Raw genomic sequence first — 24,197 nt, forward strand, 5'->3', positions numbered from 1 at the left:
CATGCAAACGCACGCTAGGCCCGGCCGCCTCCGAGGTGCCTGGGAGTCTACGGCAGAGGGCGACTCCGAGTCAGCGGGGGAGCTGCCGAGCAGCGCTCTTTCCGACGGACCCTTTCGGGGCATCGCTTCTCGGCCTTTTGGCTAAGATCAAGTGTAGTATCTGTTCTTATCAGTTTAATATCTGATACGTCCTCTATCTGGGGACCATATATTAAATTGATTTTTGGAACAGGGAGATGGAATGGGAGCTTGCTCTGTCCACTCCACGCATCAACCTGGTATTGCAGTACCTCCAGGACTGGTGCACTTCCCCACTCGGGGAAAACAAAGCTGTCAAAAAGAAAGACTTGGGCGATTCTTGAAAAAGAAGAGCACACACGGCAAAATATATCTGTACTTATGCAAATTATTTTTTTTATTTATTTATTTTTTTTTTTCCCTTTCTTCCTTCTTTTTTGTTTAGATGTCCTGTTGAACATTCCGTGTCTTGGAGCAAGTTGTCGGAAGGAAAAAAGTCTGCCGTTTGGCTCCTTTTTCAGGGGAGCCGCCAGCCAGCCAGCCAGCCAGCCAGCCAGCCAGCCAGCCAGCCAGCCAGCCGGAGGAGGAGGAGAGCATGGGGGACACTGTCCTTGCCCTGCTTCCTTCCTTCCTTCCTTCCTCGCCCCTGCCGGCCCCGAACGGCCACGAACGGCCAAGCCTTATCTAAGGTGGGCGCTCGGAGGAGCCTGCCCCCCGGGCAGCTCGGGGTGACTTTGGGCCCTGGCAGCGAGGCTGCTGGAGATGTGGGGGCGGAGCCATGCAAAAACGGACCCGGGGCTGCTGGTCTTTCATGCAAACGCACGCTAGGCCCGGCCGCCTCCGAGGTGCCTGGGAGTCTACGGCAGAGGGCGACTCCGAGTCAGCGGGGGAGCTGCCGAGCAGCGCTCTTTCCGACGGACCCTTTCGGGGCATCGCTTCTCGGCCTTTTGGCTAAGATCAAGTGTAGTATCTGTTCTTATCAGTTTAATATCTGATACGTCCTCTATCTGGGGACCATATATTAAATTGATTTTTGGAACAGGGAGATGGAATGGGAGCTTGCTCTGTCCACTCCACGCATCAACCTGGTATTGCAGTACCTCCAGGACTGGTGCACTTCCCCACTCGGGGAAAACAAAGCTGTCAAAAAGAAAGACTTGGGCGATTCTTGAAAAAGAAGAGCACACACGGCAAAATATATCTGTACTTATGCAAATTATTTTTTTTATTTATTTATTTTTTTTTTTCCCTTTCTTCCTTCTTTTTTGTTTAGATGTCCTGTTGAACATTCCGTGTCTTGGAGCAAGTTGTCGGAAGGAAAAAAGTCTGCCGTTTGGCTCCTTTTTCAGGGGAGCCGCCAGCCAGCCAGCCAGCCAGCCAGCCAGCCAGCCAGCCAGCCAGCCAGCGAGGAGGAGGAGAGCATGGGGGACACTGTCCTTGCCCTGCTTCCTTCCTTCCTTCCTTCCTCGCCCCTGCCGGCCCCGAACGGCCACGAACGGCCAAGCCTTATCTAAGGTGGGCGCTCGGAGGAGCCTGCCCCCCGGGCAGCTCGGGGTGACTTTGGGCCCTGGCAGCGAGGCTGCTGGAGATGTGGGGGCGGAGCCATGCAAAAACGGACCCGGGGCTGCTGGTCTTTCATGCAAACGCACGCTAGGCCCGGCCGCCTCCGAGGTGCCTGGGAGTCTACGGCAGAGGGCGACTCCGAGTCAGCGGGGGAGCTGCCGAGCAGCGCTCTTTCCGACGGACCCTTTCGGGGCATCGCTTCTCGGCCTTTTGGCTAAGATCAAGTGTAGTATCTGTTCTTATCAGTTTAATATCTGATACGTCCTCTATCTGGGGACCATATATTAAATTGATTTTTGGAACAGGGAGATGGAATGGGAGCTTGCTCTGTCCACTCCACGCATCAACCTGGTATTGCAGTACCTCCAGGACTGGTGCACTTCCCCACTCGGGGAAAACAAAGCTGTCAAAAAGAAAGACTTGGGCGATTCTTGAAAAAGAAGAGCACACACGGCAAAATATATCTGTACTTATGCAAATTATTTTTTTTATTTATTTATTTTTTTTTTTCCCTTTCTTCCTTCTTTTTTGTTTAGATGTCCTGTTGAACATTCCGTGTCTTGGAGCAAGTTGTCGGAAGGAAAAAAGTCTGCCGTTTGGCTCCTTTTTCAGGGGAGCCGCCAGCCAGCCAGCCAGCCAGCCAGCCAGCCAGCCAGCCAGCCAGCCAGCCGGAGGAGGAGGAGAGCATGGGGGACACTGTCCTTGCCCTGCTTCCTTCCTTCCTTCCTTCCTCGCCCCTGCCGGCCCCGAACGGCCACGAACGGCCAAGCCTTATCTAAGGTGGGCGCTCGGAGGAGCCTGCCCCCCGGGCAGCTCGGGGTGACTTTGGGCCCTGGCAGCGAGGCTGCTGGAGATGTGGGGGCGGAGCCATGCAAAAACGGACCCGGGGCTGCTGGTCTTTCATGCAAACGCACGCTAGGCCCGGCCGCCTCCGAGGTGCCTGGGAGTCTACGGCAGAGGGCGACTCCGAGTCAGCGGGGGAGCTGCCGAGCAGCGCTCTTTCCGACGGACCCTTTCGGGGCATCGCTTCTCGGCCTTTTGGCTAAGATCAAGTGTAGTATCTGTTCTTATCAGTTTAATATCTGATACGTCCTCTATCTGGGGACCATATATTAAATTGATTTTTGGAACAGGGAGATGGAATGGGAGCTTGCTCTGTCCACTCCACGCATCAACCTGGTATTGCAGTACCTCCAGGACTGGTGCACTTCCCCACTCGGGGAAAACAAAGCTGTCAAAAAGAAAGACTTGGGCGATTCTTGAAAAAGAAGAGCACACACGGCAAAATATATCTGTACTTATGCAAATTATTTTTTTTATTTATTTATTTTTTTTTTTCCCTTTCTTCCTTCTTTTTTGTTTAGATGTCCTGTTGAACATTCCGTGTCTTGGAGCAAGTTGTCGGAAGGAAAAAAGTCTGCCGTTTGGCTCCTTTTTCAGGGGAGCCGCCAGCCAGCCAGCCAGCCAGCCAGCCAGCCAGCCAGCCAGCCAGCCAGCCGGAGGAGGAGGAGAGCATGGGGGACACTGTCCTTGCCCTGCTTCCTTCCTTCCTTCCTTCCTCGCCCCTGCCGGCCCCGAACGGCCACGAACGGCCAAGCCTTATCTAAGGTGGGCGCTCGGAGGAGCCTGCCCCCCGGGCAGCTCGGGGTGACTTTGGGCCCTGGCAGCGAGGCTGCTGGAGATGTGGGGGCGGAGCCATGCAAAAACGGACCCGGGGCTGCTGGTCTTTCATGCAAACGCACGCTAGGCCCGGCCGCCTCCGAGGTGCCTGGGAGTCTACGGCAGAGGGCGACTCCGAGTCAGCGGGGGAGCTGCCGAGCAGCGCTCTTTCCGACGGACCCTTTCGGGGCATCGCTTCTCGGCCTTTTGGCTAAGATCAAGTGTAGTATCTGTTCTTATCAGTTTAATATCTGATACGTCCTCTATCTGGGGACCATATATTAAATTGATTTTTGGAACAGGGAGATGGAATGGGAGCTTGCTCTGTCCACTCCACGCATCAACCTGGTATTGCAGTACCTCCAGGACTGGTGCACTTCCCCACTCGGGGAAAACAAAGCTGTCAAAAAGAAAGACTTGGGCGATTCTTGAAAAAGAAGAGCACACACGGCAAAATATATCTGTACTTATGCAAATTATTTTTTTTATTTATTTATTTTTTTTTTTCCCTTTCTTCCTTCTTTTTTGTTTAGATGTCCTGTTGAACATTCCGTGTCTTGGAGCAAGTTGTCGGAAGGAAAAAAGTCTGCCGTTTGGCTCCTTTTTCAGGGGAGCCGCCAGCCAGCCAGCCAGCCAGCCAGCCAGCCAGCCAGCCAGCCAGCCAGCCGGAGGAGGAGGAGAGCATGGGGGACACTGTCCTTGCCCTGCTTCCTTCCTTCCTTCCTTCCTCGCCCCTGCCGGCCCCGAACGGCCACGAACGGCCAAGCCTTATCTAAGGTGGGCGCTCGGAGGAGCCTGCCCCCCGGGCAGCTCGGGGTGACTTTGGGCCCTGGCAGCGAGGCTGCTGGAGATGTGGGGGCGGAGCCATGCAAAAACGGACCCGGGGCTGCTGGTCTTTCATGCAAACGCACGCTAGGCCCGGCCGCCTCCGAGGTGCCTGGGAGTCTACGGCAGAGGGCGACTCCGAGTCAGCGGGGGAGCTGCCGAGCAGCGCTCTTTCCGACGGACCCTTTCGGGGCATCGCTTCTCGGCCTTTTGGCTAAGATCAAGTGTAGTATCTGTTCTTATCAGTTTAATATCTGATACGTCCTCTATCTGGGGACCATATATTAAATTGATTTTTGGAACAGGGAGATGGAATGGGAGCTTGCTCTGTCCACTCCACGCATCAACCTGGTATTGCAGTACCTCCAGGACTGGTGCACTTCCCCACTCGGGGAAAACAAAGCTGTCAAAAAGAAAGACTTGGGCGATTCTTGAAAAAGAAGAGCACACACGGCAAAATATATCTGTACTTATGCAAATTATTTTTTTTATTTATTTATTTTTTTTTTTCCCTTTCTTCCTTCTTTTTTGTTTAGATGTCCTGTTGAACATTCCGTGTCTTGGAGCAAGTTGTCGGAAGGAAAAAAGTCTGCCGTTTGGCTCCTTTTTCAGGGGAGCCGCCAGCCACGCCAGCCAGCCAGCCAGCCAGCCAGCCAGCCAGCCAGCCGGAGGAGGAGGAGAGCATGGGGGACACTGTCCTTGCCCTGCTTCCTTCCTTCCTTCCTTCCTCGCCCCTGCCGGCCCCGAACGGCCACGAACGGCCAAGCCTTATCTAAGGTGGGCGCTCGGAGGAGCCTGCCCCCCGGGCAGCTCGGGGTGACTTTGGGCCCTGGCAGCGAGGCTGCTGGAGATGTGGGGGCGGAGCCATGCAAAAACGGACCCGGGGCTGCTGGTCTTTCATGCAAACGCACGCTAGGCCCGGCCGCCTCCGAGGTGCCTGGGAGTCTACGGCAGAGGGCGACTCCGAGTCAGCGGGGGAGCTGCCGAGCAGCGCTCTTTCCGACGGACCCTTTCGGGGCATCGCTTCTCGGCCTTTTGGCTAAGATCAAGTGTAGTATCTGTTCTTATCAGTTTAATATCTGATACGTCCTCTATCTGGGGACCATATATTAAATTGATTTTTGGAACAGGGAGATGGAATGGGAGCTTGCTCTGTCCACTCCACGCATCAACCTGGTATTGCAGTACCTCCAGGACTGGTGCACTTCCCCACTCGGGGAAAACAAAGCTGTCAAAAAGAAAGACTTGGGCGATTCTTGAAAAAGAAGAGCACACACGGCAAAATATATCTGTACTTATGCAAATTATTTTTTTTATTTATTTATTTTTTTTTTTCCCTTTCTTCCTTCTTTTTTGTTTAGATGTCCTGTTGAACATTCCGTGTCTTGGAGCAAGTTGTCGGAAGGAAAAAAGTCTGCCGTTTGGCTCCTTTTTCAGGGGAGCCGCCAGCCAGCCAGCCAGCCAGCCAGCCAGCCAGCCAGCCAGCCAGCCAGCCGGAGGAGGAGGAGAGCATGGGGGACACTGTCCTTGCCCTGCTTCCTTCCTTCCTTCCTTCCTCGCCCCTGCCGGCCCCGAACGGCCACGAACGGCCAAGCCTTATCTAAGGTGGGCGCTCGGAGGAGCCTGCCCCCCGGGCAGCTCGGGGTGACTTTGGGCCCTGGCAGCGAGGCTGCTGGAGATGTGGGGGCGGAGCCATGCAAAAACGGACCCGGGGCTGCTGGTCTTTCATGCAAACGCACGCTAGGCCCGGCCGCCTCCGAGGTGCCTGGGAGTCTACGGCAGAGGGCGACTCCGAGTCAGCGGGGGAGCTGCCGAGCAGCGCTCTTTCCGACGGACCCTTTCGGGGCATCGCTTCTCGGCCTTTTGGCTAAGATCAAGTGTAGTATCTGTTCTTATCAGTTTAATATCTGATACGTCCTCTATCTGGGGACCATATATTAAATTGATTTTTGGAACAGGGAGATGGAATGGGAGCTTGCTCTGTCCACTCCACGCATCAACCTGGTATTGCAGTACCTCCAGGACTGGTGCACTTCCCCACTCGGGGAAAACAAAGCTGTCAAAAAGAAAGACTTGGGCGATTCTTGAAAAAGAAGAGCACACACGGCAAAATATATCTGTACTTATGCAAATTATTTTTTTTATTTATTTATTTTTTTTTTTCCCTTTCTTCCTTCTTTTTTGTTTAGATGTCCTGTTGAACATTCCGTGTCTTGGAGCAAGTTGTCGGAAGGAAAAAAGTCTGCCGTTTGGCTCCTTTTTCAGGGGAGCCGCCAGCCAGCCAGCCAGCCAGCCAGCCAGCCAGCCAGCCAGCCAGCCAGCCGGAGGAGGAGGAGAGCATGGGGGACACTGTCCTTGCCCTGCTTCCTTCCTTCCTTCCTTCCTCGCCCCTGCCGGCCCCGAACGGCCACGAACGGCCAAGCCTTATCTAAGGTGGGCGCTCGGAGGAGCCTGCCCCCCGGGCAGCTCGGGGTGACTTTGGGCCCTGGCAGCGAGGCTGCTGGAGATGTGGGGGCGGAGCCATGCAAAAACGGACCCGGGGCTGCTGGTCTTTCATGCAAACGCACGCTAGGCCCGGCCGCCTCCGAGGTGCCTGGGAGTCTACGGCAGAGGGCGACTCCGAGTCAGCGGGGGAGCTGCCGAGCAGCGCTCTTTCCGACGGACCCTTTCGGGGCATCGCTTCTCGGCCTTTTGGCTAAGATCAAGTGTAGTATCTGTTCTTATCAGTTTAATATCTGATACGTCCTCTATCTGGGGACCATATATTAAATTGATTTTTGGAACAGGGAGATGGAATGGGAGCTTGCTCTGTCCACTCCACGCATCAACCTGGTATTGCAGTACCTCCAGGACTGGTGCACTTCCCCACTCGGGGAAAACAAAGCTGTCAAAAAGAAAGACTTGGGCGATTCTTGAAAAAGAAGAGCACACACGGCAAAATATATCTGTACTTATGCAAATTATTTTTTTTATTTATTTATTTTTTTTTTTCCCTTTCTTCCTTCTTTTTTGTTTAGATGTCCTGTTGAACATTCCGTGTCTTGGAGCAAGTTGTCGGAAGGAAAAAAGTCTGCCGTTTGGCTCCTTTTTCAGGGGAGCCGCCAGCCAGCCAGCCAGCCAGCCAGCCAGCCAGCCAGCCAGCCAGCCAGCCGGAGGAGGAGGAGAGCATGGGGGACACTGTCCTTGCCCTGCTTCCTTCCTTCCTTCCTTCCTCGCCCCTGCCGGCCCCGAACGGCCACGAACGGCCAAGCCTTATCTAAGGTGGGCGCTCGGAGGAGCCTGCCCCCCGGGCAGCTCGGGGTGACTTTGGGCCCTGGCAGCGAGGCTGCTGGAGATGTGGGGGCGGAGCCATGCAAAAACGGACCCGGGGCTGCTGGTCTTTCATGCAAACGCACGCTAGGCCCGGCCGCCTCCGAGGTGCCTGGGAGTCTACGGCAGAGGGCGACTCCGAGTCAGCGGGGGAGCTGCCGAGCAGCGCTCTTTCCGACGGACCCTTTCGGGGCATCGCTTCTCGGCCTTTTGGCTAAGATCAAGTGTAGTATCTGTTCTTATCAGTTTAATATCTGATACGTCCTCTATCTGGGGACCATATATTAAATTGATTTTTGGAACAGGGAGATGGAATGGGAGCTTGCTCTGTCCACTCCACGCATCAACCTGGTATTGCAGTACCTCCAGGACTGGTGCACTTCCCCACTCGGGGAAAACAAAGCTGTCAAAAAGAAAGACTTGGGCGATTCTTGAAAAAGAAGAGCACACACGGCAAAATATATCTGTACTTATGCAAATTATTTTTTTTATTTATTTATTTTTTTTTTTCCCTTTCTTCCTTCTTTTTTGTTTAGATGTCCTGTTGAACATTCCGTGTCTTGGAGCAAGTTGTCGGAAGGAAAAAAGTCTGCCGTTTGGCTCCTTTTTCAGGGGAGCCGCCAGCCAGCCAGCCAGCCAGCCAGCCAGCCAGCCAGCCAGCCAGCCAGCCGGAGGAGGAGGAGAGCATGGGGGACACTGTCCTTGCCCTGCTTCCTTCCTTCCTTCCTTCCTCGCCCCTGCCGGCCCCGAACGGCCACGAACGGCCAAGCCTTATCTAAGGTGGGCGCTCGGAGGAGCCTGCCCCCCGGGCAGCTCGGGGTGACTTTGGGCCCTGGCAGCGAGGCTGCTGGAGATGTGGGGGCGGAGCCATGCAAAAACGGACCCGGGGCTGCTGGTCTTTCATGCAAACGCACGCTAGGCCCGGCCGCCTCCGAGGTGCCTGGGAGTCTACGGCAGAGGGCGACTCCGAGTCAGCGGGGGAGCTGCCGAGCAGCGCTCTTTCCGACGGACCCTTTCGGGGCATCGCTTCTCGGCCTTTTGGCTAAGATCAAGTGTAGTATCTGTTCTTATCAGTTTAATATCTGATACGTCCTCTATCTGGGGACCATATATTAAATTGATTTTTGGAACAGGGAGATGGAATGGGAGCTTGCTCTGTCCACTCCACGCATCAACCTGGTATTGCAGTACCTCCAGGACTGGTGCACTTCCCCACTCGGGGAAAACAAAGCTGTCAAAAAGAAAGACTTGGGCGATTCTTGAAAAAGAAGAGCACACACGGCAAAATATATCTGTACTTATGCAAATTATTTTTTTTATTTATTTATTTTTTTTTTTCCCTTTCTTCCTTCTTTTTTGTTTAGATGTCCTGTTGAACATTCCGTGTCTTGGAGCAAGTTGTCGGAAGGAAAAAAGTCTGCCGTTTGGCTCCTTTTTCAGGGGAGCCGCCAGCCAGCCAGCCAGCCAGCCAGCCAGCCAGCCAGCCAGCCAGCCAGCCGGAGGAGGAGGAGAGCATGGGGGACACTGTCCTTGCCCTGCTTCCTTCCTTCCTTCCTTCCTCGCCCCTGCCGGCCCCGAACGGCCACGAACGGCCAAGCCTTATCTAAGGTGGGCGCTCGGAGGAGCCTGCCCCCCGGGCAGCTCGGGGTGACTTTGGGCCCTGGCAGCGAGGCTGCTGGAGATGTGGGGGCGGAGCCATGCAAAAACGGACCCGGGGCTGCTGGTCTTTCATGCAAACGCACGCTAGGCCCGGCCGCCTCCGAGGTGCCTGGGAGTCTACGGCAGAGGGCGACTCCGAGTCAGCGGGGGAGCTGCCGAGCAGCGCTCTTTCCGACGGACCCTTTCGGGGCATCGCTTCTCGGCCTTTTGGCTAAGATCAAGTGTAGTATCTGTTCTTATCAGTTTAATATCTGATACGTCCTCTATCTGGGGACCATATATTAAATTGATTTTTGGAACAGGGAGATGGAATGGGAGCTTGCTCTGTCCACTCCACGCATCAACCTGGTATTGCAGTACCTCCAGGACTGGTGCACTTCCCCACTCGGGGAAAACAAAGCTGTCAAAAAGAAAGACTTGGGCGATTCTTGAAAAAGAAGAGCACACACGGCAAAATATATCTGTACTTATGCAAATTATTTTTTTTATTTATTTATTTTTTTTTTTCCCTTTCTTCCTTCTTTTTTGTTTAGATGTCCTGTTGAACATTCCGTGTCTTGGAGCAAGTTGTCGGAAGGAAAAAAGTCTGCCGTTTGGCTCCTTTTTCAGGGGAGCCGCCAGCCAGCCAGCCAGCCAGCCAGCCAGCCAGCCAGCCAGCCAGCCAGCCGGAGGAGGAGGAGAGCATGGGGGACACTGTCCTTGCCCTGCTTCCTTCCTTCCTTCCTTCCTCGCCCCTGCCGGCCCCGAACGGCCACGAACGGCCAAGCCTTATCTAAGGTGGGCGCTCGGAGGAGCCTGCCCCCCGGGCAGCTCGGGGTGACTTTGGGCCCTGGCAGCGAGGCTGCTGGAGATGTGGGGGCGGAGCCATGCAAAAACGGACCCGGGGCTGCTGGTCTTTCATGCAAACGCACGCTAGGCCCGGCCGCCTCCGAGGTGCCTGGGAGTCTACGGCAGAGGGCGACTCCGAGTCAGCGGGGGAGCTGCCGAGCAGCGCTCTTTCCGACGGACCCTTTCGGGGCATCGCTTCTCGGCCTTTTGGCTAAGATCAAGTGTAGTATCTGTTCTTATCAGTTTAATATCTGATACGTCCTCTATCTGGGGACCATATATTAAATTGATTTTTGGAACAGGGAGATGGAATGGGAGCTTGCTCTGTCCACTCCACGCATCAACCTGGTATTGCAGTACCTCCAGGACTGGTGCACTTCCCCACTCGGGGAAAACAAAGCTGTCAAAAAGAAAGACTTGGGCGATTCTTGAAAAAGAAGAGCACACACGGCAAAATATATCTGTACTTATGCAAATTATTTTTTTTATTTATTTATTTTTTTTTTTCCCTTTCTTCCTTCTTTTTTGTTTAGATGTCCTGTTGAACATTCCGTGTCTTGGAGCAAGTTGTCGGAAGGAAAAAAGTCTGCCGTTTGGCTCCTTTTTCAGGGGAGCCGCCAGCCAGCCAGCCAGCCAGCCAGCCAGCCAGCCAGCCAGCCAGCCAGCCGGAGGAGGAGGAGAGCATGGGGGACACTGTCCTTGCCCTGCTTCCTTCCTTCCTTCCTTCCTCGCCCCTGCCGGCCCCGAACGGCCACGAACGGCCAAGCCTTATCTAAGGTGGGCGCTCGGAGGAGCCTGCCCCCCGGGCAGCTCGGGGTGACTTTGGGCCCTGGCAGCGAGGCTGCTGGAGATGTGGGGGCGGAGCCATGCAAAAACGGACCCGGGGCTGCTGGTCTTTCATGCAAACGCACGCTAGGCCCGGCCGCCTCCGAGGTGCCTGGGAGTCTACGGCAGAGGGCGACTCCGAGTCAGCGGGGGAGCTGCCGAGCAGCGCTCTTTCCGACGGACCCTTTCGGGGCATCGCTTCTCGGCCTTTTGGCTAAGATCAAGTGTAGTATCTGTTCTTATCAGTTTAATATCTGATACGTCCTCTATCTGGGGACCATATATTAAATTGATTTTTGGAACAGGGAGATGGAATGGGAGCTTGCTCTGTCCACTCCACGCATCAACCTGGTATTGCAGTACCTCCAGGACTGGTGCACTTCCCCACTCGGGGAAAACAAAGCTGTCAAAAAGAAAGACTTGGGCGATTCTTGAAAAAGAAGAGCACACACGGCAAAATATATCTGTACTTATGCAAATTATTTTTTTTATTTATTTATTTTTTTTTTTCCCTTTCTTCCTTCTTTTTTGTTTAGATGTCCTGTTGAACATTCCGTGTCTTGGAGCAAGTTGTCGGAAGGAAAAAAGTCTGCCGTTTGGCTCCTTTTTCAGGGGAGCCGCCAGCCAGCCAGCCAGCCAGCCAGCCAGCCAGCCAGCCAGCCAGCCAGGAGGAGGAGGAGAGCATGGGGGACACTGTCCTTGCCCTGCTTCCTTCCTTCCTTCCTTCCTCGCCCCTGCCGGCCCCGAACGGCCACGAACGGCCAAGCCTTATCTAAGGTGGGCGCTCGGAGGAGCCTGCCCCCCGGGCAGCTCGGGGTGACTTTGGGCCCTGGCAGCGAGGCTGCTGGAGATGTGGGGGCGGAGCCATGCAAAAACGGACCCGGGGCTGCTGGTCTTTCATGCAAACGCACGCTAGGCCCGGCCGCCTCCGAGGTGCCTGGGAGTCTACGGCAGAGGGCGACTCCGAGTCAGCGGGGGAGCTGCCGAGCAGCGCTCTTTCCGACGGACCCTTTCGGGGCATCGCTTCTCGGCCTTTTGGCTAAGATCAAGTGTAGTATCTGTTCTTATCAGTTTAATATCTGATACGTCCTCTATCTGGGGACCATATATTAAATTGATTTTTGGAACAGGGAGATGGAATGGGAGCTTGCTCTGTCCACTCCACGCATCAACCTGGTATTGCAGTACCTCCAGGACTGGTGCACTTCCCCACTCGGGGAAAACAAAGCTGTCAAAAAGAAAGACTTGGGCGATTCTTGAAAAAGAAGAGCACACACGGCAAAATATATCTGTACTTATGCAAATTATTTTTTTTATTTATTTATTTTTTTTTTTCCCTTTCTTCCTTCTTTTTTGTTTAGATGTCCTGTTGAACATTCCGTGTCTTGGAGCAAGTTGTCGGAAGGAAAAAAGTCTGCCGTTTGGCTCCTTTTTCAGGGGAGCCGCCAGCCAGCCAGCCAGCCAGCCAGCCAGCCAGCCAGCCAGCCAGCCAGCCGGAGGAGGAGGAGAGCATGGGGGACACTGTCCTTGCCCTGCTTCCTTCCTTCCTTCCTTCCTCGCCCCTGCCGGCCCCGAACGGCCACGAACGGCCAAGCCTTATCTAAGGTGGGCGCTCGGAGGAGCCTGCCCCCCGGGCAGCTCGGGGTGACTTTGGGCCCTGGCAGCGAGGCTGCTGGAGATGTGGGGGCGGAGCCATGCAAAAACGGACCCGGGGCTGCTGGTCTTTCATGCAAACGCACGCTAGGCCCGGCCGCCTCCGAGGTGCCTGGGAGTCTACGGCAGAGGGCGACTCCGAGTCAGCGGGGGAGCTGCCGAGCAGCGCTCTTTCCGACGGACCCTTTCGGGGCATCGCTTCTCGGCCTTTTGGCTAAGATCAAGTGTAGTATCTGTTCTTATCAGTTTAATATCTGATACGTCCTCTATCTGGGGACCATATATTAAATTGATTTTTGGAACAGGGAGATGGAATGGGAGCTTGCTCTGTCCACTCCACGCATCAACCTGGTATTGCAGTACCTCCAGGACTGGTGCACTTCCCCACTCGGGGAAAACAAAGCTGTCAAAAAGAAAGACTTGGGCGATTCTTGAAAAAGAAGAGCACACACGGCAAAATATATCTGTACTTATGCAAATTATTTTTTTTATTTATTTATTTTTTTTTTTCCCTTTCTTCCTTCTTTTTTGTTTAGATGTCCTGTTGAACATTCCGTGTCTTGGAGCAAGTTGTCGGAAGGAAAAAAGTCTGCCGTTTGGCTCCTTTTTCAGGGGAGCCGCCAGCCAGCCAGCCAGCCAGCCAGCCAGCCAGCCAGCCAGCCAGCCAGCCGGAGGAGGAGGAGAGCATGGGGGACACTGTCCTTGCCCTGCTTCCTTCCTTCCTTCCTTCCTCGCCCCTGCCGGCCCCGAACGGCCACGAACGGCCAAGCCTTATCTAAGGTGGGCGCTCGGAGGAGCCTGCCCCCCGGGCAGCTCGGGGTGACTTTGGGCCCTGGCAGCGAGGCTGCTGGAGATGTGGGGGCGGAGCCATGCAAAAACGGACCCGGGGCTGCTGGTCTTTCATGCAAACGCACGCTAGGCCCGGCCGCCTCCGAGGTGCCTGGGAGTCTACGGCAGAGGGCGACTCCGAGTCAGCGGGGGAGCTGCCGAGCAGCGCTCTTTCCGACGGACCCTTTCGGGGCATCGCTTCTCGGCCTTTTGGCTAAGATCAAGTGTAGTATCTGTTCTTATCAGTTTAATATCTGATACGTCCTCTATCTGGGGACCATATATTAAATTGATTTTTGGAACAGGGAGATGGAATGGGAGCTTGCTCTGTCCACTCCACGCATCAACCTGGTATTGCAGTACCTCCAGGACTGGTGCACTTCCCCACTCGGGGAAAACAAAGCTGTCAAAAAGAAAGACTTGGGCGATTCTTGAAAAAGAAGAGCACACACGGCAAAATATATCTGTACTTATGCAAATTATTTTTTTTATTTATTTATTTTTTTTTTTCCCTTTCTTCCTTCTTTTTTGTTTAGATGTCCTGTTGAACATTCCGTGTCTTGGAGCAAGTTGTCGGAAGGAAAAAAGTCTGCCGTTTGGCTCCTTTTTCAGGGGACCGCCAGCCAGCCAGCCAGCCAGCCAGCCAGCCAGCCAGCCAGCCAGCCAGCCGGAGGAGGAGGAGAGCATGGGGGACACTGTCCTTGCCCTGCTTCCTTCCTTCCTTCCTTCCTCGCCCCTGCCGGCCCCGAACGGCCACGAACGGCCAAGCCTTATCTAAGGTGGGCGCTCGGAGGAGCCTGCCCCCCGGGCAGCTCGGGGTGACTTTGGGCCCTGGCAGCGAGGCTGCTGGAGATGTGGGGGCGGAGCCATGCAAAAACGGACCCGGGGCTGCTGGTCTTTCATGCAAACGCACGCTAGGCCCGGCCGCCTCCGAGGTGCCTGGGAGTCTACGGCAGAGGGCGACTCCGAGTCAGCGGGGGAGCTGCCGAGCAGCGCTCTTTCCGACGGACCCTTTCGGGGCATCGCTTCTCGGCCTTTTGGCTAAGATCAAGTGTAGTATCTGTTCTTATCAGTTTAATATCTGATACGTCCTCTATCTGGGGACCATATATTAAATTGATTTTTGGAACAGGGAGATGGAATGGGAGCTTGCTCTGTCCACTCCACGCATCAACCTGGTATTGCAGTACCTCCAGGACTGGTGCACTTCCCCACTCGGGGAAAACAAAGCTGTCAAAAAGAAAGACTTGGGCGATTCTTGAAAAAGAAGAGCACACACGGCAAAATATATCTGTACTTATGCAAATTATTTTTTTTATTTATTTATTTTTTTTTTTCCCTTTCTTCCTTCTTTTTTGTTTAGATGTCCTGTTGAACATTCCGTGTCTTGGAGCAAGTTGTCGGAAGGAAAAAAGTCTGCCGTTTGGCTCCTTTTTCAGGGGAGCCGCCAGCCAGCCAGCCAGCCAGCCAGCCAGCCAGCCAGCCAGCCAGCCAGCCGGAGGAGGAGGAGAGCATGGGGGACACTGTCCTTGCCCTGCTTCCTTCCTTCCTTCCTTCCTCGCCCCTGCCGGCCCCGAACGGCCACGAACGGCCAAGCCTTATCTAAGGTGGGCGCTCGGAGGAGCCTGCCCCCCGGGCAGCTCGGGGTGACTTTGGGCCCTGGCAGCGAGGCTGCTGGAGATGTGGGGGCGGAGCCATGCAAAAACGGACCCGGGGCTGCTGGTCTTTCATGCAAACGCACGCTAGGCCCGGCCGCCTCCGAGGTGCCTGGGAGTCTACGGCAGAGGGCGACTCCGAGTCAGCGGGGGAGCTGCCGAGCAGCGCTCTTTCCGACGGACCCTTTCGGGGCATCGCTTCTCGGCCTTTTGGCTAAGATCAAGTGTAGTATCTGTTCTTATCAGTTTAATATCTGATACGTCCTCTATCTGGGGACCATATATTAAATTGATTTTTGGAACAGGGAGATGGAATGGGAGCTTGCTCTGTCCACTCCACGCATCAACCTGGTATTGCAGTACCTCCAGGACTGGTGCACTTCCCCACTCGGGGAAAACAAAGCTGTCAAAAAGAAAGACTTGGGCGATTCTTGAAAAAGAAGAGCACACACGGCAAAATATATCTGTACTTATGCAAATTATTTTTTTTATTTATTTATTTTTTTTTTTCCCTTTCTTCCTTCTTTTTTGTTTAGATGTCCTGTTGAACATTCCGTGTCTTGGAGCAAGTTGTCGGAAGGAAAAAAGTCTGCCGTTTGGCTCCTTTTTCAGGGGAGCCGCCAGCCAGCCAGCCAGCCAGCCAGCCAGCCAGCCAGCCAGCCAGCCAGCCGGAGGAGGAGGAGAGCATGGGGGACACTGTCCTTGCCCTGCTTCCTTCCTTCCTTCCTTCCTCGCCCCTGCCGGCCCCGAACGGCCACGAACGGCCAAGCCTTATCTAAGGTGGGCGCTCGGAGGAGCCTGCCCCCCGGGCAGCTCGGGGTGACTTTGGGCCCTGGCAGCGAGGCTGCTGGAGATGTGGGGGCGGAGCCATGCAAAAACGGACCCGGGGCTGCTGGTCTTTCATGCAAACGCACGCTAGGCCCGGCCGCCTCCGAGGTGCCTGGGAGTCTACGGCAGAGGGCGACTCCGAGTCAGCGGGGGAGCTGCCGAGCAGCGCTCTTTCCGACGGACCCTTTCGGGGCATCGCTTCTCGGCCTTTTGGCTAAGATCAAGTGTAGTATCTGTTCTTATCAGTTTAATATCTGATACGTCCTCTATCTGGGGACCATATATTAAATTGATTTTTGGAACAGGGAGATGGAATGGGAGCTTGCTCTGTCCACTCCACGCATCAACCTGGTATTGCAGTACCTCCAGGACTGGTGCACTTCCCCACTCGGGGAAAACAAAGCTGTCAAAAAGAAAGACTTGGGCGATTCTTGAAAAAGAAGAGCACACACGGCAAAATATATCTGTACTTATGCAAATTATTTTTTTTATTTATTTATTTTTTTTTTTCCCTTTCTTCCTTCTTTTTTGTTTAGATGTCCTGTTGAACATTCCGTGTCTTGGAGCAAGTTGTCGGAAGGAAAAAAGTCTGCCGTTTGGCTCCTTTTTCAGGGGAGCCGCCAGCCAGCCAGCCAGCCAGCCAGCCAGCCAGCCAGCCAGCCAGCCAGCCGGAGGAGGAGGAGAGCATGGGGGACACTGTCCTTGCCCTGCTTCCTTCCTTCCTTCCTTCCTCGCCCCTGCCGGCCCCGAACGGCCACGAACGGCCAAGCCTTATCTAAGGTGGGCGCTCGGAGGAGCCTGCCCCCCGGGCAGCTCGGGGTGACTTTGGGCCCTGGCAGCGAGGCTGCTGGAGATGTGGGGGCGGAGCCATGCAAAAACGGACCCGGGGCTGCTGGTCTTTCATGCAAACGCACGCTAGGCCCGGCCGCCTCCGAGGTGCCTGGGAGTCTACGGCAGAGGGCGACTCCGAGTCAGCGGGGGAGCTGCCGAGCAGCGCTCTTTCCGACGGACCCTTTCGGGGCATCGCTTCTCGGCCTTTTGGCTAAGATCAAGTGTAGTATCTGTTCTTATCAGTTTAATATCTGATACGTCCTCTATCTGGGGACCATATATTAAATTGATTTTTGGAACAGGGAGATGGAATGGGAGCTTGCTCTGTCCACTCCACGCATCAACCTGGTATTGCAGTACCTCCAGGACTGGTGCACTTCCCCACTCGGGGAAAACAAAGCTGTCAAAAAGAAAGACTTGGGCGATTCTTGAAAAAGAAGAGCACACACGGCAAAATATATCTGTACTTATGCAAATTATTTTTTTTATTTATTTATTTTTTTTTTTCCCTTTCTTCCTTCTTTTTTGTTTAGATGTCCTGTTGAACATTCCGTGTCTTGGAGCAAGTTGTCGGAAGGAAAAAAGTCTGCCGTTTGGCTCCTTTTTCAGGGGAGCCGCCAGCCAGCCAGCCAGCCAGCCAGCCAGCCAGCCAGCCAGCCAGCCAGCCGGAGGAGGAGGAGAGCATGGGGGACACTGTCCTTGCCCTGCTTCCTTCCTTCCTTCCTTCCTCGCCCCTGCCGGCCCCGAACGGCCACGAACGGCCAAGCCTTATCTAAGGTGGGCGCTCGGAGGAGCCTGCCCCCCGGGCAGCTCGGGGTGACTTTGGGCCCTGGCAGCGAGGCTGCTGGAGATGTGGGGGCGGAGCCATGCAAAAACGGACCCGGGGCTGCTGGTCTTTCATGCAAACGCACGCTAGGCCCGGCCGCCTCCGAGGTGCCTGGGAGTCTACGGCAGAGGGCGACTCCGAGTCAGCGGGGGAGCTGCCGAGCAGCGCTCTTTCCGACGGACCCTTTCGGGGCATCGCTTCTCGGCCTTTTGGCTAAGATCAAGTGTAGTATCTGTTCTTATCAGTTTAATATCTGATACGTCCTCTATCTGGGGACCATATATTAAATTGATTTTTGGAACAGGGAGATGGAATGGGAGCTTGCTCTGTCCACTCCACGCATCAACCTGGTATTGCAGTACCTCCAGGACTGGTGCACTTCCCCACTCGGGGAAAACAAAGCTGTCAAAAAGAAAGACTTGGGCGATTCTTGAAAAAGAAGAGCACACACGGCAAAATATATCTGTACTTATGCAAATTATTTTTTTTATTTATTTATTTTTTTTTTTCCCTTTCTTCCTTCTTTTTTGTTTAGATGTCCTGTTGAACATTCCGTGTCTTGGAGCAAGTTGTCGGAAGGAAAAAAGTCTGCCGTTTGGCTCCTTTTTCAGGGGAGCCGCCAGCCAGCCAGCCAGCCAGCCAGCCAGCCAGCCAGCCAGCCAGCCAGCCGGAGGAGGAGGAGAGCATGGGGGACACTGTCCTTGCCCTGCTTCCTTCCTTCCTTCCTTCCTCGCCCCTGCCGGCCCCGAACGGCCACGAACGGCCAAGCCTTATCTAAGGTGGGCGCTCGGAGGAGCCTGCCCCCCGGGCAGCTCGGGGTGACTTTGGGCCCTGGCAGCGAGGCTGCTGGAGATGTGGGGGCGGAGCCATGCAAAAACGGACCCGGGGCTGCTGGTCTTTCATGCAAACGCACGCTAGGCCCGGCCGCCTCCGAGGTGCCTGGGAGTCTACGGCAGAGGGCGACTCCGAGTCAGCGGGGGAGCTGCCGAGCAGCGCTCTTTCCGACGGACCCTTTCGGGGCATCGCTTCTCGGCCTTTTGGCTAAGATCAAGTGTAGTATCTGTTCTTATCAGTTTAATATCTGATACGTCCTCTATCTGGGGACCATATATTAAATTGATTTTTGGAACAGGGAGATGGAATGGGAGCTTGCTCTGTCCACTCCACGCATCAACCTGGTATTGCAGTACCTCCAGGACTGGTGCACTTCCCCACTCGGGGAAAACAAAGCTGTCAAAAAGAAAGACTTGGGCGATTCTTGAAAAAGAAGAGCACACACGGCAAAATATATCTGTACTTATGCAAATTATTTTTTTTATTTATTTATTTTTTTTTTTCCCTTTCTTCCTTCTTTTTTGTTTAGATGTCCTGTTGAACATTCCGTGTCTTGGAGCAAGTTGTCGGAAGGAAAAAAGTCTGCCGTTTGGCTCCTTTTTCAGGGGAGCCGCCAGCCAGCCAGCCAGCCAGCCAGCCAGCCAGCCAGCCAGCCAGCCAGCCGGAGGAGGAGGAGAGCATGGGGGACACTGTCCTTGCCCTGCTTCCTTCCTTCCTTCCTTCCTCGCCCCTGCCGGCCCCGAACGGCCACGAACGGCCAAGCCTTATCTAAGGTGGGCGCTCGGAGGAGCCTGCCCCCCGGGCAGCTCGGGGTGACTTTGGGCCCTGGCAGCGAGGCTGCTGGAGATGTGGGGGCGGAGCCATGCAAAAACGGACCCGGGGCTGCTGGTCTTTCATGCAAACGCACGCTAGGCCCGGCCGCCTCCGAGGTGCCTGGGAGTCTACGGCAGAGGGCGACTCCGAGTCAGCGGGGGAGCTGCCGAGCAGCGCTCTTTCCGACGGACCCTTTCGGGGCATCGCTTCTCGGCCTTTTGGCTAAGATCAAGTGTAGTATCTGTTCTTATCAGTTTAATATCTGATACGTCCTCTATCTGGGGACCATATATTAAATTGATTTTTGGAACAGGGAGATGGAATGGGAGCTTGCTCTGTCCACTCCACGCATCAACCTGGTATTGCAGTACCTCCAGGACTGGTGCACTTCCCCACTCGGGGAAAACAAAGCTGTCAAAAAGAAAGACTTGGGCGATTCTTGAAAAAGAAGAGCACACACGGCAAAATATATCTGTACTTATGCAAATTATTTTTTTTATTTATTTATTTTTTTTTTTCCCTTTCTTCCTTCTTTTTTGTTTAGATGTCCTGTTGAACATTCCGTGTCTTGGAGCAAGTTGTCGGAAGGAAAAAAGTCTGCCGTTTGGCTCCTTTTTCAGGGGAGCCGCCAGCCAGCCAGCCAGCCAGCCAGCCAGCCAGCCAGCCAGCCAGCCAGCCGGAGGAGGAGGAGAGCATGGGGGACACTGTCCTTGCCCTGCTTCCTTCCTTCCTTCCTTCCTCGCCCCTGCCGGCCCCGAACGGCCACGAACGGCCAAGCCTTATCTAAGGTGGGCGCTCGGAGGAGCCTGCCCCCCGGGCAGCTCGGGGTGACTTTGGGCCCTGGCAGCGAGGCTGCTGGAGATGTGGGGGCGGAGCCATGCAAAAACGGACCCGGGGCTGCTGGTCTTTCATGCAAACGCACGCTAGGCCCGGCCGCCTCCGAGGTGCCTGGGAGTCTACGGCAGAGGGCGACTCCGAGTCAGCGGGGGAGCTGCCGAGCAGCGCTCTTTCCGACGGACCCTTTCGGGGCATCGCTTCTCGGCCTTTTGGCTAAGATCAAGTGTAGTATCTGTTCTTATCAGTTTAATATCTGATACGTCCTCTATCTGGGGACCATATATTAAATTGATTTTTGGAACAGGGAGATGGAATGGGAGCTTGCTCTGTCCACTCCACGCATCAACCTGGTATTGCAGTACCTCCAGGACTGGTGCACTTCCCCACTCGGGGAAAACAAAGCTGTCAAAAAGAAAGACTTGGGCGATTCTTGAAAAAGAAGAGCACACACGGCAAAATATATCTGTACTTATGCAAATTATTTTTTTTATTTATTTATTTTTTTTTTTCCCTTTCTTCCTTCTTTTTTGTTTAGATGTCCTGTTGAACATTCCGTGTCTTGGAGCAAGTTGTCGGAAGGAAAAAAGTCTGCCGTTTGGCTCCTTTTTCAGGGGACGCCAGCCAGCCAGCCAGCCAGCCAGCCAGCCAGCCAGCCAGCCAGCCAGCCGGAGGAGGAGGAGAGCATGGGGGACACTGTCCTTGCCCTGCTTCCTTCCTTCCTTCCTTCCTCGCCCCTGCCGGCCCCGAACGGCCACGAACGGCCAAGCCTTATCTAAGGTGGGCGCTCGGAGGAGCCTGCCCCCCGGGCAGCTCGGGGTGACTTTGGGCCCTGGCAGCGAGGCTGCTGGAGATGTGGGGGCGGAGCCATGCAAAAACGGACCCGGGGCTGCTGGTCTTTCATGCAAACGCACGCTAGGCCCGGCCGCCTCCGAGGTGCCTGGGAGTCTACGGCAGAGGGCGACTCCGAGTCAGCGGGGGAGCTGCCGAGCAGCGCTCTTTCCGACGGACCCTTTCGGGGCATCGCTTCTCGGCCTTTTGGCTAAGATCAAGTGTAGTATCTGTTCTTATCAGTTTAATATCTGATACGTCCTCTATCTGGGGACCATATATTAAATTGATTTTTGGAACAGGGAGATGGAATGGGAGCTTGCTCTGTCCACTCCACGCATCAACCTGGTATTGCAGTACCTCCAGGACTGGTGCACTTCCCCACTCGGGGAAAACAAAGCTGTCAAAAAGAAAGACTTGGGCGATTCTTGAAAAAGAAGAGCACACACGGCAAAATATATCTGTACTTATGCAAATTATTTTTTTTATTTATTTATTTTTTTTTTTCCCTTTCTTCCTTCTTTTTTGTTTAGATGTCCTGTTGAACATTCCGTGTCTTGGAGCAAGTTGTCGGAAGGAAAAAAGTCTGCCGTTTGGCTCCTTTTTCAGGGGAGCCGCCAGCCAGCCAGCCAGCCAGCCAGCCAGCCAGCCAGCCAGCCAGCCAGCCGGAGGAGGAGGAGAGCATGGGGGACACTGTCCTTGCCCTGCTTCCTTCCTTCCTTCCTTCCTCGCCCCTGCCGGCCCCGAACGGCCACGAACGGCCAAGCCTTATCTAAGGTGGGCGCTCGGAGGAGCCTGCCCCCCGGGCAGCTCGGGGTGACTTTGGGCCCTGGCAGCGAGGCTGCTGGAGATGTGGGGGCGGAGCCATGCAAAAACGGACCCGGGGCTGCTGGTCTTTCATGCAAACGCACGCTAGGCCCGGCCGCCTCCGAGGTGCCTGGGAGTCTACGGCAGAGGGCGACTCCGAGTCAGCGGGGGAGCTGCCGAGCAGCGCTCTTTCCGACGGACCCTTTCGGGGCATCGCTTCTCGGCCTTTTGGCTAAGATCAAGTGTAGTATCTGTTCTTATCAGTTTAATATCTGATACGTCCTCTATCTGGGGACCATATATTAAATTGATTTTTGGAACAGGGAGATGGAATGGGAGCTTGCTCTGTCCACTCCACGCATCAACCTGGTATTGCAGTACCTCCAGGACTGGTGCACTTCCCCACTCGGGGAAAACAAAGCTGTCAAAAAGAAAGACTTGGGCGATTCTTGAAAAAGAAGAGCACACACGGCAAAATATATCTGTACTTATGCAAATTATTTTTTTTATTTATTTATTTTTTTTTTTCCCTTTCTTCCTTCTTTTTTGTTTAGATGTCCTGTTGAACATTCCGTGTCTTGGAGCAAGTTGTCGGAAGGAAAAAAGTCTGCCGTTTGGCTCCTTTTTCAGGGGAGCCGCCAGCCAGCCAGCCAGCCAGCCAGCCAGCCAGCCAGCCAGCCAGCCAGCCGGAGGAGGAGGAGAGCATGGGGGACACTGTCCTTGCCCTGCTTCCTTCCTTCCTTCCTTCCTCGCCCCTGCCGGCCCCGAACGGCCACGAACGGCCAAGCCTTATCTAAGGTGGGCGCTCGGAGGAGCCTGCCCCCCGGGCAGCTCGGGGTGACTTTGGGCCCTGGCAGCGAGGCTGCTGGAGATGTGGGGGCGGAGCCATGCAAAAACGGACCCGGGGCTGCTGGTCTTTCATGCAAACGCACGCTAGGCCCGGCCGCCTCCGAGGTGCCTGGGAGTCTACGGCAGAGGGCGACTCCGAGTCAGCGGGGGAGCTGCCGAGCAGCGCTCTTTCCGACGGACCCTTTCGGGGCATCGCTTCTCGGCCTTTTGGCTAAGATCAAGTGTAGTATCTGTTCTTATCAGTTTAATATCTGATACGTCCTCTATCTGGGGACCATATATTAAATTGATTTTTGGAACAGGGAGATGGAATGGGAGCTTGCTCTGTCCACTCCACGCATCAACCTGGTATTGCAGTACCTCCAGGACTGGTGCACTTCCCCACTCGGGGAAAACAAAGCTGTCAAAAAGAAAGACTTGGGCGATTCTTGAAAAAGAAGAGCACACACGGCAAAATATATCTGTACTTATGCAAATTATTTTTTTTATTTATTTATTTTTTTTTTTCCCTTTCTTCCTTCTTTTTTGTTTAGATGTCCTGTTGAACATTCCGTGTCTTGGAGCAAGTTGTCGGAAGGAAAAAAGTCTGCCGTTTGGCTCCTTTTTCAGGGGAGCCGCCAGCCAGCCAGCCAGCCAGCCAGCCAGCCAGCCAGCCAGCCAGCCAGCCGGAGGAGGAGGAGAGCATGGGGGACACTGTCCTTGCCCTGCTTCCTTCCTTCCTTCCTTCCTCGCCCCTGCCGGCCCCGAACGGCCACGAACGGCCAAGCCTTATCTAAGGTGGGCGCTCGGAGGAGCCTGCCCCCCGGGCAGCTCGGGGTGACTTTGGGCCCTGGCAGCGAGGCTGCTGGAGATGTGGGGGCGGAGCCATGCAAAAACGGACCCGGGGCTGCTGGTCTTTCATGCAAACGCACGCTAGGCCCGGCCGCCTCCGAGGTGCCTGGGAGTCTACGGCAGAGGGCGACTCCGAGTCAGCGGGGGAGCTGCCGAGCAGCGCTCTTTCCGACGGACCCTTTCGGGGCATCGCTTCTCGGCCTTTTGGCTAAGATCAAGTGTAGTATCTGTTCTTATCAGTTTAATATCTGATACGTCCTCTATCTGGGGACCATATATTAAATTGATTTTTGGAACAGGGAGATGGAATGGGAGCTTGCTCTGTCCACTCCACGCATCAACCTGGTATTGCAGTACCTCCAGGACTGGTGCACTTCCCCACTCGGGGAAAACAAAGCTGTCAAAAAGAAAGACTTGGGCGATTCTTGAAAAAGAAGAGCACACACGGCAAAATATATCTGTACTTATGCAAATTATTTTTTTTATTTATTTATTTTTTTTTTTCCCTTTCTTCCTTCTTTTTTGTTTAGATGTCCTGTTGAACATTCCGTGTCTTGGAGCAAGTTGTCGGAAGGAAAAAAGTCTGCCGTTTGGCTCCTTTTTCAGGGGAGCCGCCAGCCAGCCAGCCAGCCAGCCAGCCAGCCAGCCAGCCAGCCAGCCAGCGAGGAGGAGGAGAGCATGGGGGACACTGTCCTTGCCCTGCTTCCTTCCTTCCTTCCTTCCTCGCCCCTGCCGGCCCCGAACGGCCACGAACGGCCAAGCCTTATCTAAGGTGGGCGCTCGGAGGAGCCTGCCCCCCGGGCAGCTCGGGGTGACTTTGGGCCCTGGCAGCGAGGCTGCTGGAGATGTGGGGGCGGAGCCATGCAAAAACGGACCCGGGGCTGCTGGTCTTTCATGCAAACGCACGCTAGGCCCGGCCGCCTCCGAGGTGCCTGGGAGTCTACGGCAGAGGGCGACTCCGAGTCAGCGGGGGAGCTGCCGAGCAGCGCTCTTTCCGACGGACCCTTTCGGGGCATCGCTTCTCGGCCTTTTGGCTAAGATCAAGTGTAGTATCTGTTCTTATCAGTTTAATATCTGATACGTCCTCTATC

At 54.6% G+C, this 24,197-nt stretch overlaps 29 non-coding genes and 1 pseudogene across 29 annotated transcripts; all 30 read left to right on the forward strand.

Annotated features, from left to right (window-relative positions):
• Positions 1–121: 121 nt before the first annotated feature.
• On the forward strand, positions 122–312 carry LOC138460144 (U2 spliceosomal RNA). The gene has a single exon (XR_011262913.1). It is a non-coding gene; the product is annotated as a U2 spliceosomal RNA (small nuclear RNA).
• A 637-nt stretch (positions 313–949) lies between these two features.
• Positions 950–1,140, forward strand: LOC138460145 (U2 spliceosomal RNA). Its single transcript, XR_011262914.1, has one exon. It is a non-coding gene; the product is annotated as a U2 spliceosomal RNA (small nuclear RNA).
• Positions 1,141–1,775: 635 nt separating this feature from the next.
• LOC138460146 (U2 spliceosomal RNA) lies at positions 1,776–1,966 on the forward strand. The gene has a single exon (XR_011262915.1). It is a non-coding gene; the product is annotated as a U2 spliceosomal RNA (small nuclear RNA).
• A 637-nt stretch (positions 1,967–2,603) lies between these two features.
• Positions 2,604–2,794, forward strand: LOC138460148 (U2 spliceosomal RNA). The gene has a single exon (XR_011262916.1). It is a non-coding gene; the product is annotated as a U2 spliceosomal RNA (small nuclear RNA).
• A 637-nt stretch (positions 2,795–3,431) lies between these two features.
• On the forward strand, positions 3,432–3,622 carry LOC138460149 (U2 spliceosomal RNA). Its single transcript, XR_011262917.1, has one exon. It is a non-coding gene; the product is annotated as a U2 spliceosomal RNA (small nuclear RNA).
• Positions 3,623–4,259: 637 nt separating this feature from the next.
• On the forward strand, positions 4,260–4,450 carry LOC138460150 (U2 spliceosomal RNA). Its single transcript, XR_011262918.1, has one exon. It is a non-coding gene; the product is annotated as a U2 spliceosomal RNA (small nuclear RNA).
• A 634-nt stretch (positions 4,451–5,084) lies between these two features.
• Positions 5,085–5,275, forward strand: LOC138460151 (U2 spliceosomal RNA). Its single transcript, XR_011262919.1, has one exon. It is a non-coding gene; the product is annotated as a U2 spliceosomal RNA (small nuclear RNA).
• Positions 5,276–5,912: 637 nt separating this feature from the next.
• Positions 5,913–6,103, forward strand: LOC138460153 (U2 spliceosomal RNA). The gene has a single exon (XR_011262922.1). It is a non-coding gene; the product is annotated as a U2 spliceosomal RNA (small nuclear RNA).
• Positions 6,104–6,740: 637 nt separating this feature from the next.
• Positions 6,741–6,931, forward strand: LOC138460154 (U2 spliceosomal RNA). The gene has a single exon (XR_011262923.1). It is a non-coding gene; the product is annotated as a U2 spliceosomal RNA (small nuclear RNA).
• Positions 6,932–7,568: 637 nt separating this feature from the next.
• On the forward strand, positions 7,569–7,759 carry LOC138460155 (U2 spliceosomal RNA). The gene has a single exon (XR_011262924.1). It is a non-coding gene; the product is annotated as a U2 spliceosomal RNA (small nuclear RNA).
• A 637-nt stretch (positions 7,760–8,396) lies between these two features.
• LOC138460156 (U2 spliceosomal RNA) lies at positions 8,397–8,587 on the forward strand. The gene has a single exon (XR_011262925.1). It is a non-coding gene; the product is annotated as a U2 spliceosomal RNA (small nuclear RNA).
• Positions 8,588–9,224: 637 nt separating this feature from the next.
• Positions 9,225–9,415, forward strand: LOC138460157 (U2 spliceosomal RNA). Its single transcript, XR_011262926.1, has one exon. It is a non-coding gene; the product is annotated as a U2 spliceosomal RNA (small nuclear RNA).
• A 637-nt stretch (positions 9,416–10,052) lies between these two features.
• On the forward strand, positions 10,053–10,243 carry LOC138460159 (U2 spliceosomal RNA). The gene has a single exon (XR_011262927.1). It is a non-coding gene; the product is annotated as a U2 spliceosomal RNA (small nuclear RNA).
• A 637-nt stretch (positions 10,244–10,880) lies between these two features.
• Positions 10,881–11,071, forward strand: LOC138460160 (U2 spliceosomal RNA). Its single transcript, XR_011262928.1, has one exon. It is a non-coding gene; the product is annotated as a U2 spliceosomal RNA (small nuclear RNA).
• A 634-nt stretch (positions 11,072–11,705) lies between these two features.
• Positions 11,706–11,896, forward strand: LOC138460161 (U2 spliceosomal RNA). Its single transcript, XR_011262929.1, has one exon. It is a non-coding gene; the product is annotated as a U2 spliceosomal RNA (small nuclear RNA).
• Positions 11,897–12,533: 637 nt separating this feature from the next.
• Positions 12,534–12,724, forward strand: LOC138460162 (U2 spliceosomal RNA). Its single transcript, XR_011262930.1, has one exon. It is a non-coding gene; the product is annotated as a U2 spliceosomal RNA (small nuclear RNA).
• A 637-nt stretch (positions 12,725–13,361) lies between these two features.
• On the forward strand, positions 13,362–13,552 carry LOC138460163 (U2 spliceosomal RNA). Its single transcript, XR_011262932.1, has one exon. It is a non-coding gene; the product is annotated as a U2 spliceosomal RNA (small nuclear RNA).
• A 636-nt stretch (positions 13,553–14,188) lies between these two features.
• LOC138460165 (U2 spliceosomal RNA) lies at positions 14,189–14,379 on the forward strand. Its single transcript, XR_011262934.1, has one exon. It is a non-coding gene; the product is annotated as a U2 spliceosomal RNA (small nuclear RNA).
• A 637-nt stretch (positions 14,380–15,016) lies between these two features.
• LOC138460166 (U2 spliceosomal RNA) lies at positions 15,017–15,207 on the forward strand. Its single transcript, XR_011262935.1, has one exon. It is a non-coding gene; the product is annotated as a U2 spliceosomal RNA (small nuclear RNA).
• A 637-nt stretch (positions 15,208–15,844) lies between these two features.
• Positions 15,845–16,035, forward strand: LOC138460167 (U2 spliceosomal RNA). The gene has a single exon (XR_011262936.1). It is a non-coding gene; the product is annotated as a U2 spliceosomal RNA (small nuclear RNA).
• A 637-nt stretch (positions 16,036–16,672) lies between these two features.
• Positions 16,673–16,863, forward strand: LOC138460168 (U2 spliceosomal RNA). Its single transcript, XR_011262937.1, has one exon. It is a non-coding gene; the product is annotated as a U2 spliceosomal RNA (small nuclear RNA).
• A 637-nt stretch (positions 16,864–17,500) lies between these two features.
• On the forward strand, positions 17,501–17,691 carry LOC138460170 (U2 spliceosomal RNA). Its single transcript, XR_011262938.1, has one exon. It is a non-coding gene; the product is annotated as a U2 spliceosomal RNA (small nuclear RNA).
• A 637-nt stretch (positions 17,692–18,328) lies between these two features.
• Positions 18,329–18,519, forward strand: LOC138460171 (U2 spliceosomal RNA). Its single transcript, XR_011262939.1, has one exon. It is a non-coding gene; the product is annotated as a U2 spliceosomal RNA (small nuclear RNA).
• Positions 18,520–19,156: 637 nt separating this feature from the next.
• On the forward strand, positions 19,157–19,347 carry LOC138460172 (U2 spliceosomal RNA). Its single transcript, XR_011262940.1, has one exon. It is a non-coding gene; the product is annotated as a U2 spliceosomal RNA (small nuclear RNA).
• Positions 19,348–19,984: 637 nt separating this feature from the next.
• On the forward strand, positions 19,985–20,175 carry LOC138460173 (U2 spliceosomal RNA). Its single transcript, XR_011262941.1, has one exon. It is a non-coding gene; the product is annotated as a U2 spliceosomal RNA (small nuclear RNA).
• Positions 20,176–20,810: 635 nt separating this feature from the next.
• On the forward strand, positions 20,811–21,001 carry LOC138460174 (U2 spliceosomal RNA). The gene has a single exon (XR_011262943.1). It is a non-coding gene; the product is annotated as a U2 spliceosomal RNA (small nuclear RNA).
• Positions 21,002–21,638: 637 nt separating this feature from the next.
• LOC138460175 (U2 spliceosomal RNA) lies at positions 21,639–21,829 on the forward strand. Its single transcript, XR_011262944.1, has one exon. It is a non-coding gene; the product is annotated as a U2 spliceosomal RNA (small nuclear RNA).
• Positions 21,830–22,466: 637 nt separating this feature from the next.
• On the forward strand, positions 22,467–22,657 carry LOC138460177 (U2 spliceosomal RNA). The gene has a single exon (XR_011262946.1). It is a non-coding gene; the product is annotated as a U2 spliceosomal RNA (small nuclear RNA).
• Positions 22,658–23,294: 637 nt separating this feature from the next.
• On the forward strand, positions 23,295–23,485 carry LOC138460178 (U2 spliceosomal RNA). The gene has a single exon (XR_011262947.1). It is a non-coding gene; the product is annotated as a U2 spliceosomal RNA (small nuclear RNA).
• A 635-nt stretch (positions 23,486–24,120) lies between these two features.
• Positions 24,121–24,197, forward strand: LOC138460401 (U2 spliceosomal RNA; annotated as a pseudogene).

Source organism: Ambystoma mexicanum, chromosome 4p, assembly GCF_040938575.1.
Source record: "Ambystoma mexicanum isolate Mex_15411 chromosome 4p, UKY_AmexF1_1, whole genome shotgun sequence".
NCBI classification, from domain to species: domain Eukaryota; kingdom Metazoa; phylum Chordata; class Amphibia; order Caudata; family Ambystomatidae; genus Ambystoma; species Ambystoma mexicanum.